The sequence below is a fragment of the Giraffa tippelskirchi genome, chromosome 12, assembly GCF_054371585.1.
Source record: "Giraffa tippelskirchi isolate mGirTip1 chromosome 12, T2T-mGirTip1v1.2.pri, whole genome shotgun sequence".
In the NCBI taxonomy this organism is placed as follows: domain Eukaryota; kingdom Metazoa; phylum Chordata; class Mammalia; order Artiodactyla; family Giraffidae; genus Giraffa; species Giraffa tippelskirchi.
In genome coordinates, this window is record NC_137286.1 from 124,088,955 (window position 1) to 124,109,006 (window position 20,052).

At 34.7% G+C, this 20,052-nt stretch overlaps 1 long non-coding RNA gene across 2 annotated transcripts in view; it reads right to left on the bottom strand.

The window, feature by feature from the left end:
- LOC145529438 (uncharacterized) overlaps positions 1–20,037 on the bottom strand; it is a 975,418-nt gene extending 955,381 nt beyond the window's left edge. For both annotated transcript variants that reach the window (XR_014071229.1, XR_014071228.1), the window contains exon 1: positions 19,734–20,037. This is a non-coding gene — a long non-coding RNA (uncharacterized LOC145529438). The remainder of the gene's footprint in view (positions 1–19,733) is intronic.
- Positions 20,038–20,052: the final 15 nt, after the last annotated feature.

The following is a 20,052-nucleotide window of genomic DNA, read 5'->3' on the forward strand; positions in this document are numbered from 1 at the left end:
GAGGATTTTATGAAACAGGATGCTTTTGCATTTTGACAAATACTTGTTTTCTTTTGACAGTAGGGAGAAAAAAATTCTAATTAGTAAATATATTTTATTTGAAACTATAGTTAAATCTATGATAAAATTTATAAAATTACACTATTCTTCTGTTCAGTTTAGTTCCGTCTCTCAGTCATGTCTGACTCTTTGTGACCCCATGAATCACAGCACGCCAGGTCTCCCTGTCCATCAGCAACTCCCGGAGTCTACCCAAACTCATGTCCATCGAGTCGGTGATGCCATCCAGCCATCTCATCCCCTGTCGTCCCCTTCTCCTCCTCCTGCCCCCAATCCTTCCCAGCATTAGGGTCTTTTCCAATGAGTCAACTCTTCGCATCAGGTAGCCAAAGTATTGGAGTTTCAGCTTCAACATCAGTCACTCCAATGAATACCCAGGACTGATCTCCTTTAGGATGGACTGGTTGGATCTCCTTGCAGTCCAAGGGACTCTCAAGACTCTTCTCCAACACCACAGTTCAAAAGCATCAATTCTTCAGCACTCAGCTTTCTTTATACTCCAACTCTCACATCCATACATGACCACTGAAAAAACCACAGCCTTGACTAGATGGACCTTTGTGACAAAGTAATGTCTCTGCTTTTTAATATGCTATCTAGGTTGGTCATAACTTTCCAAGCAGTAAGCGTCTTTTAATTTCATGGCTGCAATCACCATCAGCAGTGATTTTGGAGCCCAAAAAATAAAGTCTGACACTGTTTCCACCGTTTCCCCATCTATTTCCCATGAAGTGATGGGACTGGATGCCATGATCTTAGTTTCTGAAATTTGAGCTTTAAGCCAACTTTTTCACTCTCCTCTTTCACTTTCATCAAGAGGCTCTTTAGTTCTTCTTCACTTTCTACCATAAGGGTGGTGTCATCTGCATATCTGAGGTTATTGATATTTCTCCCAGCAATCTTTATTCCAGCTTGTGCTTCTTCCAGCCCAGCGTTTCTCATGATGTACTCTGCATATTAATTAAATAAGCATGGTGATAATATACAGCCTTGACGTACTCCTTTTCCTATTTGGAACCATTCTGTTGTTCCATGTCCAGTTCTAACTGTTGCTTCCTGACCTGCATACAGGTTTCTGAAGAGACAGGTCAGGTGTTCTGGTATTCCCATCTCTTTCTTACTTTATCATCTCTTTCTTACTTTATCATAAATGAGCTAAAATATCATAATGCAGCTATTTTTAAAAGAAAGACAATACTACAAGTATTTTTCAGAGGTTTATCTAGAAGTGGTAGCTAATAATTCATTTCTATCACTCTGCAACTATTCATTCCTTACTCCAGGGTCCAACTATTTGAGAACGATATAGTCTTACTTCCTTAATATACTAGTTTGAAAAAATAAAGTATGAGTTTTTACTTTTATTAGTAGTTTGATAAACATTATCAGCTAAGGTATATATTTCTGTATAGACTTTGCTTCACAATCTTGTGATATGGGTAAAGTTTGACACAATATTTACTCTAATCCAAAAAGGACATTGAATTTGCTCTAAGAAGTCAATAAACCAAATTTTATTACTTTTCATAGCATAGACTTTTATTTATTTGATGAAAAAGCCCCTTTTTCTTAGTCTGATTACTAGGAATAAACAAAAACATTCAATAGCAATACAAAAAAGGACAGTTCTACCACAGGAAGTCAAAGAAGGCTTTGCATTGTAGAAAAGGTGTTATTTGATTTTTTTCTTTAAATAATTCTAGAAAGAGATACAATTCAGATTCACATAGTGATAGGCAGATGAGTCTTAAACTTATAAACAAGTACTAAGTAAGTGCATGGTGAGTACAGTGGGCTTCCCTGGTAATTCAGACAGCAAAGAATGATCCACCTGCCAATGCGGGAGATCCAGGTAAAAATAGGTCTCCTGTATTGCAGGTGGATTCTTTACCATTTCTATTTTTTTTGTTTATTGGAGTAAAACACAGGAATATAGACTATCAATTAAAAGTGAACAAAAATTAACATAGATATTATCACTTACAGATAACTTCATGAAAATTTTATATATATTTTTATATTCCTGTAACTTGCACATGCACCCGTGTGTACATTTGAAATAAGTATCTTAGTGTATATTTATATTACACAATTAGGATTATGTGCCGCATTTAAATAAACTATTTTGCTATCTACAGATCTTTATTATTTACCTAATTATTTTTGCTTTCTGCTAAGGAAAATCCATGTTTGCCTGTGGTCTCCTTTAGCAGTGTACATTGTGGTGAAAAGTAGACCACTTTTCCCTTAATATTAGCACAAGGCAAGGACATGTATTGTCATGTTTTTATTCAATACTATAGTGGATTCCTAGATATTAAATAAGGATATAAGGAACCCACTTATACCTCAAAAAGTAGTCTCTAATAGAGACAACTGTCTCTATTTTCAGATGACATGATTGCTTATATGGGCAATCCTAAGGAATCTGTAAAAAATAATCTCTTAGAATTAAAAACTGCAGTAACAGGGTATAGAATATAATTTAAAAAATCAATTATTTTTATAAAAAATAAAAATTGAGATACAATCTCAAAAATTCATTTTATATCAGTGTCAAAGGCCAAAAACATATGTAGGAAAATGAGTATGTGCAAAGTGCAAAGACTTTCATATTAAAAACTAGAAAGCATAGATAAGAAAAATTCAAGAAGACCTAAAATAAATGAAGAGATACACCTTATTCAGAAACTGGAAGTTTTAATATTGTTGTGATGTTAATTTTTCCCAAATTGGTGAATAAATGCAACAGGTTAATAAATGCAAAAATATGCTAGCAGGTTTTTTGGTAGAATCTGACAAGTTTCTTCTAAAAATTGTATGAAAATGGAAACTAGAGAAGAAATGGGAAAAAAGAAAAAGTTTACAATTAAACAAGAAGTAAAGGAAAAAAAAACAAAAAAACAAAAAAATAAATAAATAAATAAATTTAAAAAAGAAGCAAAGGATAAAAACAGTTTGAAGATCAGTTTTTCTTTATTTAAAAACGTATTTACCCAATCAATGCATTTCTAACATTTATCTTGACAATCTTTTTATAGGATCTCAAACTTTTCAGAGGTGGCAGTGATCTATACAGGACTCATTTTTGGACGTGGAAGAGATTTTGCTATCCATTTTCTGGAAATGAGGAAGTAATCTCTTTTAACTAGTTACTAAAAGCCCACTGTATTACCCTGCAATTTTCTTACTGGGAATTTCATAAATGTCTTCTTTTTGGTTTGTGTTAATGAGGAAAAGCCAGTAGCTCTCTGAGTGAAAACAGAGGCTGTGAAGTTAGAATAATATGAGTTGAAATTTCAGCCTGGGACAAATCATTGACATCTAAAACATAATTTTATCATCTGTAATGTGTAATACAATTTCAAGCTCACAGGGATTAGAATAATACCTTGAAAACATAATGTACAATAAAGGCTTCCTGTTATTTGTTTTCCCCCAAAGGATCAGTTATTTTTGTGACTGAAAAGGCAAACAATATCAACTTTGCAGAAATTTAATTTCTCTTGTTGATAACAGTCTCTATGCTGAATCTACTTGATATGTAATTGGAAATATAAACAGATATTTAAATGTCCAGAAAGATGACTTAACTTAAAAATATTTTTGAAAGAAACAAGCAAAGTGAAAGAAAACATTTAGAAGGAACTGTAATGTTGCTAAAATAATGTTTTATTTTAAAATTCCCCATGGATTTTAAACATTCCTTTGGTAATGATGAATTAAGACAATTTTGAGGTGACCTATGCAGAAAATTTATACTACATTTATATTTTCTGAGGGAAAAATACATTTTAGACTCTCTGTGTTGTGATATTTCAAAATTACTGCCTAAAATGTTTATTACTGAAATTCAAATAAACCTCTTCTAAAATAAGAATAAGAAACAAACTAATATCTCAGTTATATAGGTGGAAATGAAAGAAGAATGTTGGCGACCTTTTTTTCTTTTTCCTTATGGAAACATGACTTTATAGCCAAGGAAAATTTTCTTTGTTCTAAACAATTTATTACTAATATGCTGTTATATAGCTGAATAGTGTGATTATTTTGGTATTGAATTGTGGGGTAGAAAACATTATTATATATTTCCCATATTACATCATAGTATACTACTTTTACTTAATAAAATATTAGCTAGATGTCTCAGAATAACAAATATTTGATTAAATACACATAATAACCAAATGTTAACTAATATCTTCAATGTTCTCAGTACATCAGTTTCCTTCCAAAGAAAGCACAAGATTTGGGGGGAATTATAAAGCATTTTGCTTTACAAATACATATTTACCTTTTAAAAATTAATTTATTTATGTTTTTATTGGAGGATAATACTTTAAAATATTGTGGTGTTTTTTGCCATACATTGACATGAATCAGCCTGTATACAATACATAGCATTGTGTAAGAACTTAGTTCTAAAGAAGCCTATAGCCATCATTTTTTGTGACCATGCCCTGGTGTGGTAGTAGTCTTTCCCCAATGACATCTAGCTTTCTTCATACTTTATTTACAAAACTATTTCTATGAGATGAGTTTAAAAGCAGTATTAAGAATATAAATATGTTCACCAGAGTTGCAGAAGACAAATTATCTTTTTCAGTATTTAAATATGCTTATCAGATTTGATATTTAACTTGAAAAATGAGAGTAAATGTGTATGCCAATGTATTTTTCCTTGTGACATCAATTTATTTTTTGTCTCCTTAGTTTCTCTAATAAAACATTATACTTTTTAAAAAGGTAGATCATCAAGGATGGTATAAAATACATAAATGTGAGATTAGTACTCATAATACAAAACACTTTTCCACAGATAAAGTATATATTTTCTAAGCATTTCTCAGATTATGCCTATACTTTCATCAAAATGGTTTTTGGACGATTCTGTTTCTCACACACTCAACTACATATTAGAGACATGTGCAGGTAGAGACTACAGATGTGATTTCTGGCCCTGCTGTGTGAATGGAGGGCACAGGGATCAACAAGGAAATAAACACACCATTTATTTCACATAGTGATAAACATCAAGGCAAGTAAAGCAGGAATACAGGGTGGAAGTAAATGTTCTGTTAGTATTTGTTGTTTGTAGAATTACAATAATAAGGTATTGTTATATTAAATATAAATGCCTCATATAAAACAGAATAAACTGGCATATCAAATATATGGAATTTATCGTGAAATATTTTGTAATATGTTTAAAAGTATTTCTAAAAAGTAAACAAAATAAACTAGGTTTCATAAAATACATGTTCAATTATGAGTCATCAATTAAAAAGAATTTAAACGTTCATACTAAAAACTTTTTTCAAAATAAAAACTATATTCCTTAAAATTTTAGCACTTTTGATATAACTGTCTTATAATACATGTAATGCAATCAGTCTCTGAATCAACTGAATTACTGTATGATACTGTATTAATGAGAAACTTGACCTTCTTTTATCATTATAAATATTTTAAAAAATAACCATAGCAAATCCAAGTAAGAACAAAAACAATTTTTCTGCTTTAAATAGAGCCTAAATATTTATTTTTGCATAAGTGTTTCCACATATGAATATAGAAACCAAGTGACATATTAGGGGTCATATGGTTTTCATAATCAATATTTCATCATATATAAACAAAGTAACTAATGACTGTTTTTAATGATCATACTGTCTTTGGAACAAGAGGAAACATTTGTGAGGGATGGAATTTAATCATATCACATATTCCCAGGGTTAATAAAAGGTGAGAAACATTACCAGGGAAGTCATCCCAGAAACATTAAGAAGATCTATAATTAATTTCAATATTAAGAGCAGTATAAATTAAGTAGACCATGAGGCAAAGACAATTGGTCAGCAATTTTCTGTTGTTTCATTTTGTAGCCTCAACCTCACGGTGTTTGCCCTTTCCATGTATATATTTTATTAGAATAAAGTTGATACCAATAACACTGTCCACATGACATGGAGATGTAAAGGGGAATACCCTATCTACTTAACAAAAGTAGTCAACACATAGAGTCTATTCGTGATTGCCTAGACATCAAGGCAAGTACTCTTTAAATACATAATTTTGCTTAATTTTCACAAAATTCATGAGACTTCTAACAGGTAAGTCTTATGCTGCTAAGTCACTTCAGTCGTGTCCGACTCTATGCAACCCCATAGACAGCAGCCCACCATGCTCTGCCATCCCTGGGATTCTCCTGGCAAGAACACTGGAGTGGGTTGCCATTTCCTTCTCCAATGCATGAAAGTGAAAAGTGAAAGTGAAGTCGCTCAGTCGTGTCCGACTCTTGGCGACCCCATGGACTGTAGCCTACTAGGCTCCTCCGTCCATGGGATTTCCCAGGCAAGAGTCCTGGAGTGGGGTGTCATTGCCTTCTCCGGTAAGTCTTATAATCACCCTTTTTTGTAGATGAGGAATTTGAGACCTTAATTTCAATGACTAATGTTACATAGTAAGCAAATGGGTTAGTTATTGGTCAAACTCACAGCTTTTAATTCAGAAACTACATTGTGTATCTCCTTTGTACCACTGTGATGATGACATAATTATAACATACTGCTATTTCAAAGTTAATTTTAATGCTTTCCTCAAAGGGTAAATATTGAATGAATTATCTTTAACAAGAATTTATGTTTCATGATGATATAATATACTCATGTAGAAAAGGACAAAAATGAGTACACTGAACAGAATTTTATTCAGACTAAAATTTGGCAAATTGATATTTTCATGAAACAATATGACATATAGAATGAGTGATTATGAATAATTAGATAATTTGATATTAGCATACCATTGTACTTTAGGTTATGTCACTAAACAAGTGAAAAGTTTTTTCAGTTAGCTCTGATTACAAAGACACTAGCTCTGGCAATTTCAGAAGCACAGAAAAGACCAAGAGAAAACAAGAGATTTCAAAGTAAAGCTGAATATTCAAATCTCAGAATGGGAACAAGGGCATGAAATCTAAGATGAGACCTAATTAGTGAGAATTAAAGGTAATGTCCTTGGACAACTTTCAGGATAAACAGTCTAACAACTTATTCTTACATTATTTCTCATGAGGCAAACACCAAAAGGCAGAAGCTGAGGGACTAATTTTGAATTCCATGTTCATGAACCAAATACAGGGAAACTGAATTTACTGCATTTAGCATCAATTGAAGAAGAGCTAATTCTCCAATGGAATACTCAAGAAGCAGAAAATGAGGACAAAAATGACTAGAGGTTATATGGGTAGAGAGGGAGGAAAGAATCAGGAGGTATGAAGGAAGAGAATTTCTCCATGCCATTAAACAAGGTTTTGGTTATATATTCAGTTTTTGTTGTGTGGCAGAAGCTCACAGATAAACCAGAATGTCTTCTAATATTTTAATGCTCTACATCATGAATTCAGGTCAGTCTAGTCAAGGCTTGGGGACTGTTTAACTCAGCAGGTTCTAGCCACATTACTTCCTAGCTGAGAACAGATCTGAGCTCTCTGACTGATGTGGGACTCGCTCAATCTTTGTTGAGAAGTGTACTTTAATATATCTGGGCTTCCCAGGTGGCACTAGTGGTAAAGAACCCACATGCCAATGAAGGTTAGAAAAAAGAGATGCGGGTTCAATCCCTGCATCGGGAAGTTTCCCTGGAGGAGGGCGCAGCAACGCACCCAAGTATTCTTGCCTGGAGAATCCCATGGACAGAGGAGCCTGGCAGGCTACAGTCCACAGGGTCACAAAGAGTCGGACACGATTGAGGCGACTTAGCATGCACATGCACACACTTTAATATGGGTTAACCAATATTCCATTATCAAGATTACATTTCCTTAATTTGTTACACCATATTTAAAAACAAGAGATCAGATTGATTTTAAGAGGTGGACTGACTACAAAAACTTAGCTAGCTTTCTTTAGGTTATTTTCTCAGTCTCTGATGGTTGACCTTCATTAATATAATTTCTTTCAGAGCAGGAAGAGTCCTCAAACCAGTCAATGCCTCTTCTAAGTTTTCTACTGTGAACTTAACATAAAGGAAATCACTTCAAGAGGACTAAAGCTCCATTGTAGCAAACAGAGCCCACTCCAAACTATTTATAGAACTTCTACTATCATCTCCAAATGGATCAAAGCTGGCATGAAAGACTGAAGGACAGGTTAAGCCTTAAGACAGCCCTGTTACTGCTATTCACAACTAGTAAGCGTTAAATATCTTAACACTCTTTTCTCAAGTAAGTCAGTCAAAGCTCTAACACTTGGCCTAGTTTCTATTATGCTCACACATTTCTTCCTTTCATACTCTATGTTTGTAGTCTCAGAAGCTACTATCTGAAAGGGAATGGAATTTTCCTCTAAGAAAAGTAAGTTTTTATACTAATTGTTATGATGGGTAGGTCTAAGATAAAGTGCTAGATGTGTGAGGATGGCTAACAGTAAGACCAGACAAATTCTCTCAGTTATTACCCAGTTACTAAGACATATTTTTATGTTGCCTTCTTTTTCAAGGTGTACTTTCAGGCATATAGAATTCTGTTTGATATTTATTTTTATTTTAGTACTTTAAAGCTGTTTTTCAACTGATTTTTTGTCTCCATTGCTTTTGACAAAAGGCTAAGCATCACTCATAAATCTCTGGGTTTTTAGTGTGTAGTTTGTTATATTCCTCTGAGCATTTTAAGGTTTACCCTGCTTTTACTTTTGAGCAGTTTGACTGTTTTGCATAGGTGTGGTTTTCTTTGTATGTATTTTGCTTCAGTTTCCCTAGGCTTCTGGAATCAGTAGGCTTATATTAAACAATTTGGAAAACTGTGCATCATTATTACTTCAAATACTTTTATACTTCTGCATTTTCTCTCATCTTCTTGTAGAATTGAAATTACGTATATGTAGGTCGATACCACCCACTTATCAATGAAGCTTTTTTTACTTTTTGGCAAAATTTTTCTTTTTGGTCTTCAGCTCAGTAATTTAATTTTACCTATCTCTAAGTCAATTGGCCTTATCTTTTTCATATACAATGTAATTCTACTCAGTGAAATTTTCATTTTATATATTATAAGTTTCGTTTATAAAAATGTTAACTTTCTAAGTTTTTGTCTACTAAGATTCCCAACATATTCTTTCCTTATTACCCTATTATCCTCTACATTAAGATATATTATAACTGGGTTAATGCATTTTATGCTAATTTCATTATCTGAGTCATTTCAGGTTGTCTCTTTTGCCATCTTTTTCCATTGACTGGGCCATATATCACATTCCTTTTGAAATCTATTTATTTTATCTATTTTTTTATTTTATATTAGACACTGACTATGATATGTCAAAAAGATGCTGATTCTATTACTATCCTCTGAAGAGAGATGACTATTTGACTGTGCCCTGGAATCACACATGATATGAAATGCTAATTTGTTGTATAAGGACCAAAAATATATCTATTTTCTACATGTGAATTTTTATTAAACATGTACAAAATTATTTTCCAGACTACTGTAGCTCTTCAACAATTAATGGGGTAGCATTTTTTATGAAATTTCTGGAGGACATAGCTCCCATGAATATATCTCAAGTTGTCTACTGCTAATAACAGATCTGTCTAAAACTTGGAAATATTTTTACTAGATCTCACACTGTTTTAGCAAAATGTGGTAACCAAGCCTAACAAAACAATTATCTAATAGGACACACTGGGTTTGTTCCACTGATTACATGCAATTAGTTCTTTATTTGGCAATTAACACAGTTTTAGAAGGAACATTTGTATTGTTCAGCTACTCACTTATAAACTGAAATACCAGTTAAATGCTAGGGTCCTCAAGACCAAAAAGGAAACTTTTAAAACCAGAGGCCAGGGTTCCAAGGCTTAAATTTTTAGCACAAGATTGGAATGACATTTTCTTCCTCTTTCTCCATCATAGCTGGAATAATAAAATACTGAGGAATGTCTACGAAGCTTCAGATTTTACTTTTGCTTCTTTGGATATTCTCTTTTCATCTAAATCATACTCTGGCTAAGGCTTATTCCTTACTATAAAAGGGCAAAAACAAACGTAAATAAACTTAAGAAAACTTTCTGTAGGTTGTCCTCATTTTGCATGATAGTGCCAGAATATAAACATGATTATGAACACTGAAACCATACAAAGCTAGATTAATAATCACTGAAGAAAAAATATGATTATTTGACAATCTTTAAAAGAGTTCTCAAAACATTAAAAATTATTTGGTTGTTTATGCATTTACAGTGAAATGAAAAAACATATAAAGCTAATAATTATTTAATACTGAGGTATCTTTTTTCTTGACATTACTTCTGATACCAAATTGTGTGGGTTTTTCATACTAACTCTGACTCTGTGACAATGGGATATCCAAGAACTGCATTCAATTCTGACAATATGCAGAATTTGCACAGTCTCCACAGTGTAAGAATCCAGTTCCAAAAAACTGCCACACTTCAGACACCAATTGTAAATCCAAGGGGCCATCCACATTTTGACCTGACCATCTATAAACTCAGCAGCTCCCACAATGCCCTCTTCAGGTTTGATAATTTGCTAAAATGACTCACAGCTCTCAGGAAACACTTATGTTTGCCATTTTATTATAAAGGACTCAACTCAGCAACAAACTGAAGAGTGCATAGGGCAAGGTACAGGGGCAGTATTTCGGTATGTCCACCTATCCAGAAGCTCTCTGAATCTCAGTCAGTCCAGAGTGTTCATACATGTCAATCCTACCTCCCTATTCCTCTCCTGGAGGTCAATGGATCAAAATTGTATGCTTTGTACTTTCAATATTGTAAAATATCTATGGAATTCTCTTAATATTAAATTTTTGCTGGTATCACTTCTGAGACACCATCATCCATTTTGTCACAATCACTTTCCTCATTTATGTTCATAAGTTCAACTTAATTAGTTTCTCTGGCTATATAATCCTTCAGAGGATGGACTGCCCTACTTTCATGGCCAGCTCTTTCTTCAGCATCTCTGATTCACTATAATTTCAATTCCAGCATTTTCACATTTTGTTACATTACCACATTTTTATCTTTATTGACCAACTTCATTTTTCATTTATATATTTTTATAAAACAGCAAATGACTTTATCATTAGAAGACAGGGAGGAAATAACACTGTATGACTTGCTTCTCTATATAAGCTGAATAACAGGTGCATAGTGAACAATCACTAACAGACTGAAGAAAGTGGAAAAGACTGATCATAGATTTGAAAGCACATGCATCACTTATACAGTGATTTGTGAACTGAAGAGTTACCACAAAAGTCTGTATTTCATGCAGAAATTCAGTTAATATTCTGTTGTAATGGAAATTTGAACAGTGTTGCTGGGGAACTGGTATTGCATAACTAAATCATGGTAATCTCAATTTGTACATACTGGAACCACACATAGGAAGGGCTGCCTGTTGCTCTCTTAGTCGCCTGCTTGACCTCGGACACCCCTGGATCTGTGCATGGTTTTCTATCCATCATACTATGGTGCTGAGATCTGAGATTTATGAGCTTTCTCACATATATTACTACATATGAGTTTTATTTGATAAAGCCTTCTTTCATTAAGTCCTCTGAACCTAACTAATTGAGAAGAAAAGGGATGTAAAAGTTTGGAGAATGTCAATTTGAGGAAAAGAAGTAAGGAGGTTTCTTTTGTAGAACAAAATGAATTTACCCATAGAAACAAGTATCCTTTTCCACTAATGAAATGATTTTTTTTTTTAACTTTAGACTGGTAATATTTAAGAGTTGAAATTTAGAAGTATAAAATTGAGGTCTGAAGTTTGGCTTAAAAGATAGACAAAGACATCGTATCTATGTCCACACTCTAAGGTCTATGACATGGGTCTTGTATCCCTAGTGATTAAAAGGTTTCCAGACACATTATAGGTATCAAAATTATCTTTCAAATGCACAAATAATCTGTAAATAAAATCTTAAGGATCTACAAGAAAATGACAACTCAATACTAATTCTAAGTAATTTGGACACACAATACTATGAATCATTTTTATAACTCTGTATTATTCCAATCTTGTATAATCAGGTAACATATTTAGGTTGGTAAATTGATATTTTTGCCATTTTATGGGATTAGTAGAAACCCTCCCAGTTCTTCTTATTTTATTTAACTAGTTGCAGTCTTGTCACAAAGAAATTTGAAGAACGGGTCAGAGAATATGGAAAATGTGATCTTTTGTACACAAGAGAAAGATACATCTAGGCACACAGGTTGGATACACTTTTACAAAATCTAAAATCAGTATATATCAAAACCTTAGGTATCTTCCCATCTCTTCAGGAAACTATTCCTAAGGTGTAACACAATGAAGTAGCATTAGTTAGAAGTATAAGAGATTTTTCTCCACTTATTTACTTGACTATCTTATAAGCTTTTTGTTTGTTTAATTAAGTTAGTTTTCATGATATGTATGTGATATTTAAAAAATAATTCAAAACATTAATTAAAAAAGGAGAAAAGCCATATGAACATAGCAATAGATGAAATATAATAATAAAATCAACATCAATTTATGATTAAATCTAGAAAGACAAGAATATAAAAGACAGGTTCAATTTCATAAATGATCCCTACAACAAAACAGATATCAAAATATTGAAAACTTTCGCCCTGACATTAGGAATGAGAAAATGATACTCATCATATCCATGATGTCCTGGAGACATTAGTCAGATTAATCAGGTGTTAAAAATGAGTAAAGGAAATTATTTAGGTGATGAAAACAAACTGTAACAAACACTTCTTGACATGAACAGTGTTCTTTTGGAGAACTGCATGGGTAGAAGGCAGAAAGCTTTCATAAGACAAGGTTGAAGAACAAGGAAGAGACAAAAAGGAAATTTCTGATTGTCTGAGGCCACACAATAAATCTGGTTTGGGTGAGAATGATCATAGTTAGCTTGGTGTTTGGGGATGAACTGACTGGATATACTACATTTCTGGTGAAGGGAAGCATTTACAGGAATACAAAAGTCATCTAAATTTCAGTTTGCTGACTAATAGAAATTACATGATTCCTATATTCTAGATTTAGAGCTATGTGTCTTTCAAATGTTTCACTCTCCCTCTGGGCACATAGTTTCACTGAGGTTAGTAGAGAAAACCTAAAAACAAGGTTTCTATAAGGCTCTGAATATCAGAGCTAGCTTGGCTTCCAAGCTAGCCAATTTTCTACTACAGAGCTACTTCAAAATGAAATCGGGTAGGAATAAATTGGGAGATTGAAATTGACACATACAAACTTCTGTATATAAAATAGATAACAAATAAGAACCTCCTGTAAAGCACAGGCAACTCAACTCAATACTCTGTAACAGCCTATATGGGAAAACAATCTTAAAAAGAGTGGATATATGTACATGTATAACTGAGTCACTTTGCTGCATACTTGAAACTAACGTAACATTAAAAATCAACTATACTTCAATAAACTTTTTTCAAATCCTCTCATAACTTGTCAGGCTTCAGTCAGTACAAGTAGCAAACATTTTTTGCAGTACTGAATGACTCCATGGGTGGAAGAGGTTTATCCAAAGAGGGAGAAAAAGATGCCATTCTTCCAAGATCCAGAAACACTCAAAAAAGATACCCAAAAGAAAGAAAGACTTAGACAATTCCACTGAGAGCTGGTAACAGAGAGCAAGACCCTAGCCACAAATAGAAAACAATCCACATTTCTGTCTGACCATATTTTTGGGCCCCCAATCTGAGGGTTGAACTGCTTGTATACACAAGAACCAAAAACCTGAGTGCCCCATGTAGGCAGAAAGCCAAGGCAAGTTCTCAGAACATAAAAGGAGGCAAACAAGAAGGCAATAGCTGTCCCTGGAGAGTAAGGATGTTCGACCAATAGGCAGTTAAAAGCCAGATTCACAGGAGTCTGAATCTGGGATGGAATATGCACATGAAAGTTTACCTTCCTTTCTCGACCAGGCACTGCAGAGATGCTGCTGCTGCTGCTGCTGCTAAGTCACTTCAGTTGTGTCCAACTCTGTGCGACCCCATAGACGGCACCCCACCAGGCTCCCCTGTCCCTGGGATTCTCCAGGCAAGAATACTGGAGTGGGTTGCCATTTCCTTCTCCAACGCATGAAAGTGAAAAGTGAAAGTGAAGTCGCTAAGTTGTGTCCAATAGCGACCCCATGGACTGCAGACTACAAGGATCCTCCCTTCATGGGATTTTCCAGGCAAGAGTACTGGAGTGGGTTTCCATTGCCTTCCCCCTGCAGAGATGAGAGAGAACTGATTCTATTAAGAATTCTCATCCTTTACTGGCTTCTGCCAGTTCTCCCAGAATCCCATCTGCAGGTTCTGGAGCAAGTAGCTTTAAAGAAAAGAGTGTAGCTCCAGTATCTACCAGAATTTGGCAAGGTTTTCCATTAATTTTAGTTTTAGTTTCCCCTAGGTTGTTTAAGGTAGGAAATGGTAGCAGTTACTGAAGAACTCCTTGGGATCTCATCCACCCTAGGAGGGGTCCAAGAGGGGGGGTTTCCTGCAAGGGTATATATAGGGGTATAAAAGTTGGTGTGAAAGGATTTGCACAAAATCTTCAAGGACAATCTTTTTCTAGTATACCAGTTGATTGCGAATGAGACACCATTTTCTGGACCAGTATTTCGATGATGGGCTCTTATGAAAGTGTCGTAAGGGAGGCCCAGTCGTTGCTTTGGGTTTCTGGCAGTGAAGCTATTGCAGTTGTCAGATCACTAATATGGTGAGCTTTTGTTTATATTCTGATAGTCCCTTCAAAGTGGAAAGGCAATTCAGATAAAGAATGGGTAGAATGAGTATTCAAGTAAAAGAGGATAGAGGGGAGTAGTAATAATCAACTGAGTCTTATAATCATTGTCTTTAGGTACCTTTTATATCTTTAATTTTTTGTTAGTGTTTCGTAAGGAATCTTTCAAAGAAGCTATGTGGTACTTGAGGTAGGAGTAACTCAATATTGGGCCTAGAAAGTTATTTCAACAAAGGTAAGGAAACAAAATTAAAATTATAAGTGTTGGTGTCGGGAAATAAAAAGTCAATATTTGTAGGCAATAATATTTTATATAGGGAATTCAAAATATATTTCCAAACTACTCCAACAGCAGGAAAAAAAATTAACATATTCTCACAGTAGGATAAAATCAAATAGATAGACTGATATAATAAAAGATATGTAAGATATCTACACCAAATTTTCTTAAATATTGAGAGAAATTGAAAGCTAATTTAATAAAAGAATATTTAACAGTCATGTGTTAGAAGTCTTATCATATATGTATATATATACATACACACACACACATATATATATATATATTTTCCACAGATTGATATATACTTTAATGCAATTCTAGTAAGGAGCTATATTGTGAAAAAATCAACATATTGGTACAAAAATTGATAAAAACTATAAAAAGGAAAGAACCAAAAATAGCTATATAAACATAACTGGAGAAATTATACTTTGATATATGGAGATACATTATTAAGTTACAGTAATTTGCTAAGTGCATTTTTGGTGCAAAAACAGGCACCACAGAAAAATGAGTCACTCAGACAGCTAAATCATATTCCCGACCATATATTGGTCACTTGATTTTTGTCAGAAGTGACTTCAGTACCATAAGAAAGTGAATATTTCCAAGGAATCAGCCAACTTTTTCTGTGAGGTGCCAAATAATAAATCTTTTAGGTTTTGCAGAATATACAGTCTCTATTACAGTGATTCAATTCAATCTGAAAATATCAAAAGATAAGATATCCACAAAAAGGCTTGGGAATATATGCCAAAAAACTGTATTAATGAATAAAGAAATTGAGTCATACAATTTTCACGTTGCAAAATATTATCTTTTTGCTTTATTTTAACTTTTTACAAGTTTTGAAAAATATAAATTTTTCTTAGCTCATAGGTTAACAAAAACAGATTAGGCTTGCTGACCATATCTTTGTGATTGCTGGTATTTTCATTAAATTGTGCATGGTCAATTAAACATTGACATGAGAATGTAATATGCCACTACCCTTCCCTGACACCATACACAAAAAATCAATTTCAGTAGGATTGTAGGTCTAAATATAATACATAAATGGATACAGATTCTCTTGTTTAACACAGTACAATATTCTCAGTAACTTGAGGTAAGCAAATCTCTTCTTATAATGTCATTTTGAAATCATAATCTTTGCACCTAGAATATTATGTTTATAGACTTGGTGATTATTTTCAGGTCTTTTCAATGAAAAGCCTTAAGTACTTTTTCTTTTCTTTTTTTCTAAGGCAAAGCTAACCATAAAGTTTATGATATCACTTCAAAGATATTGATGACTAGAGTCTTTATAACACTTGACTTTAACAATCAAGGTAATAAAAATTTAATAATTAAAATGCCTCATGAAAATTCTCAATGTGTATACAGGCTGTTTGTGTATTTATTTCTCTTGGGTAATAATATACAAGAATAGTCAAGGTCAAAGAAGTGGGCAGAGAATGTACAGAGTGCTCTACCTAATTGGTTTATTTTCCAGATTCATAATGGTAAAGTTGAAAGGCCAAGTGTGTTATGCAGGAAATAATATAAGGTGTAAGTGACTGGGGAAATCTATGGCAAGAATCCCTACATAACATCACATAAATCCCCTGCATTTGTCTACTGAACAGAACAGCTATAAAGAAAATGTTGGGAAGCTTCAGCTAAACTGTGGTCAATGCTCAGGTGGGTTATTCTATAGAACAGTTTGAGATCTCAAAATTCAGAGGGGTGAACCAAAACAAATTCATGGATGAGAGTCAATGCTCACCTTAGTAAAATGAAAAAATGATAAATCTGAAGGCCTGGGCAGAAATGGCTCAAAAGCATAATGTGTATTCTGTTGACTTAGCTTTATATTTATGTATTATAGTTATACTTATATATTTATAAATTTTCCAGGCAAGAATACTGGAGTGGGTTGCCATTTCCTACTCCAGGAAATCTTCCTGACCAAGAGATTGAACCTGCATTGCCCGCATTGGTAGGTGGATTCTTCACCTCTGAGCCATGTGGGAAGCCCATTATAAAGGATAACTACTGCCAAAAAATCAACTGTAGCAGCCTTACCAACAACAGATGGTGATTGCAGCCATGAAATTAAAAGATGCTTACTCCTTGGAAGGAAAGTTATGACCAACCTAGATAGCATAGTTAAAAGCAGAGACATTACTTTGCCAACAATGGTCCATCTAGTCAAGGCTATGGTTTTTCCAGTAGTCATGTATGGATGTGAGAGTTGGACTGTGAAGAAAGCTGAGTGCCAAAGAATTGATGCTTTGGAACTGTGGCGTTGGAGAAGACTCTTAAGAGTCCCTTGGACTGCAAGAAGATCCAACAAGTTCATCCAAGAGGAGATCAGTCCTGGGTGTTCATTGGAAGGACTGATGTTGAAGCTGAAACTCCAATAATTTGGCCACCTCATGCAAAGAATTGACTCATTGGAAAAGACCCTAATGCTGGGAAGGACTGGGGGCAGGAGGAGAAGGGGATGACAGAGGAGGAAATGGCTGGATGGCATCACCGACTCGATGGACATGGGTTTGGGTAGACTCTGGGAGTTGGTGATAGACAGGGAGGCCTGGCGTGTTGAGATTCATGGGGTTGCAAAGAGTTGGACACGACTGAGCAAATGAACTGAACTACCAACAGCAGCTTATATCACTCCTACTAGAGTAATCTACAAATATTTCAAATTTTTCTACAGGCAGATTTTAATTACAGGCATACCTCAGGTTTGGTTTTAGACCATCACAATAAAGCAAGTCACATAACTTTTTGTTTGTTTTCCCAGGGTATATAAAGTTGTTTACATTGCATGGACTTCCCTGGTGGCTCAGAGGGTAAACTGTCTACCTACAATGTGGGAGACCTGGGTTCCATCGCTGGGTTGGGAAGATCCTCTGGAGAAGGAAATGGCAACCCACTCCAGTACTCTTGCCTGAAAAATCCCATGGACAGAGGAGCGTGATAGCTTATATACAGTCCATGGGGTCACAAAGAGTCAGACATGACTGAGCGACTTCACTTCACTTACATTGCAAAAGTTTATCAAGTGTACAACAGCATTATGTCTAAAAAAAACTGTATATACCTTAACTAAAAAATAATGCTGTTGAAAAAAAATGGGGCTGATAGACTTGCTTTACACAAGATTACCACAAACCTTCATTTGTAATAAACACATTTCATGAATAAAGTGAAACACAATGAAACAAAGTATGCTTATGTTTGAGGCTCCCCATTCCCAGGTGCCACTAGTAGTACAGAACCTGCCTGCCAATGCAGGAGACATAAGGGACACAGATTCAATCCCTGGGTTGGGAAGATCCCCTGGAGGAAGTCAGGGCAACCCACTCCTGTACTCTTTCCTAGAGAATTCCCATGGACAGAGGAGCCTGGTGGGGCTATAGTCCATAGGGTCACCAAGAGTCGGACATGACTGAAATGTCTTAGCATGCACTCATGCCTGTATTTGATTATGATTTTGCTACAGTTTACTATAACTTTTTGTTACAATCAATATAATCAATTTACTGATTATCACTGTTGGACTATTTCCTGAATTTTATAAAATAATGAGAATTATATTTATCCTCTAATGTTTATATTAAGATTTAATTAGAAAAGGAACTGAAAATTGAGTGTGTAAAAGTATCCTCATAGGATAATTAAACAGTTATTTTATACATTTTAAACACTGTTTGCTTATAAAAATTAGCAAATTGATACTAGAAGTGAAATTCAGTAACATTCTAATTCTTTCATTTTAAAATATATTATTATTAAATATAATTATCTTAAAGTTCCTCTGAAATTATACTTTTCAAATAGATGCAAAATAGGCCTTAGTGAATTTATGCATTTATCAAGGTCACAGAAAAGCACAAATAGATAAAAGAACCCTGATTTCAGCTCTTGGTCATGATTTTCTTTTCTCTTTCTATAGAGAAGAAAGTTTATCTTCCTCTTACTTTATAAAGTATTTGGACAACAAACTAATTATAACTGCAATATATAGCACTTATTTGTTGCAGGCACTGATTTAAGTTGCACATATTAACTAACATTATGCTTTTAAAACACTATCATTAAACACTTTTGCCAACAAATTTAAATATCTCATGCAAAGTAATGGGCCTTGTTAGTGGCAGAACCAGGGAGTGAATAAGACTCCTGTGTCTAAATCTTTCCTCACCAGGTACACTTATTTTTTCCCCTTAAGGACCCATAAATTTAATATTTACATTGTCTCACTAACCCTGTTTTATTGTGACTTCGCACACTTCTGAAGTGACAACATGCTATTTCTTTCCTCATTGTTTTTCTGTTAAAAAAAATTAACATTTGGAAAGAGAGTTTATTTTCTGTTTTTGTTTTTCTTAATTTTTAGAGACAACCTGTATTGCCAGGCACAAGCCACAAGGGTGAGCTCTGAGGTGAAAGGAGGCCTCTAAGCCCACCCTACACGTCAGGCCTGGGCCCTGCGGCAGAGACACCAGCTTAGGGGATTCTGTGGGTTCACAACCCGGCCTTCAGGACAGAGAGAGGCCCAAAAAAGAGGCGGCCCACTCCAGGTGGTAGATGGTAGCTTAAATCAGCAAAGGAACTTACCTGGCCTGTCTTTAGCGGCTGCAAGACAAGCAGCTAGCTGTCCGCCCTGCCCTTCAGCATCTCAGGGTATATGGAGGCCTTAATGGGGTTAGTCAGTCACTGCACCGTCGCGAAGGTCTCAACAGCACCTTGCTCTTACAAAGCTTGACCTAGAAAAGGCCCTGGCTACGGGAATGCTGGAGAGAGGTACATTCCGAAGACAGGGAGGCCATGAGGAGCCTTCCAAAGCCCTGGGCACTTTCCTGGTGGGCCTGTGGTCGCTTCCTCCTGTGTCCTCCTCGCGCAGCTTCCACGGCTCTGAGACAAGGGCTTCGCGCCG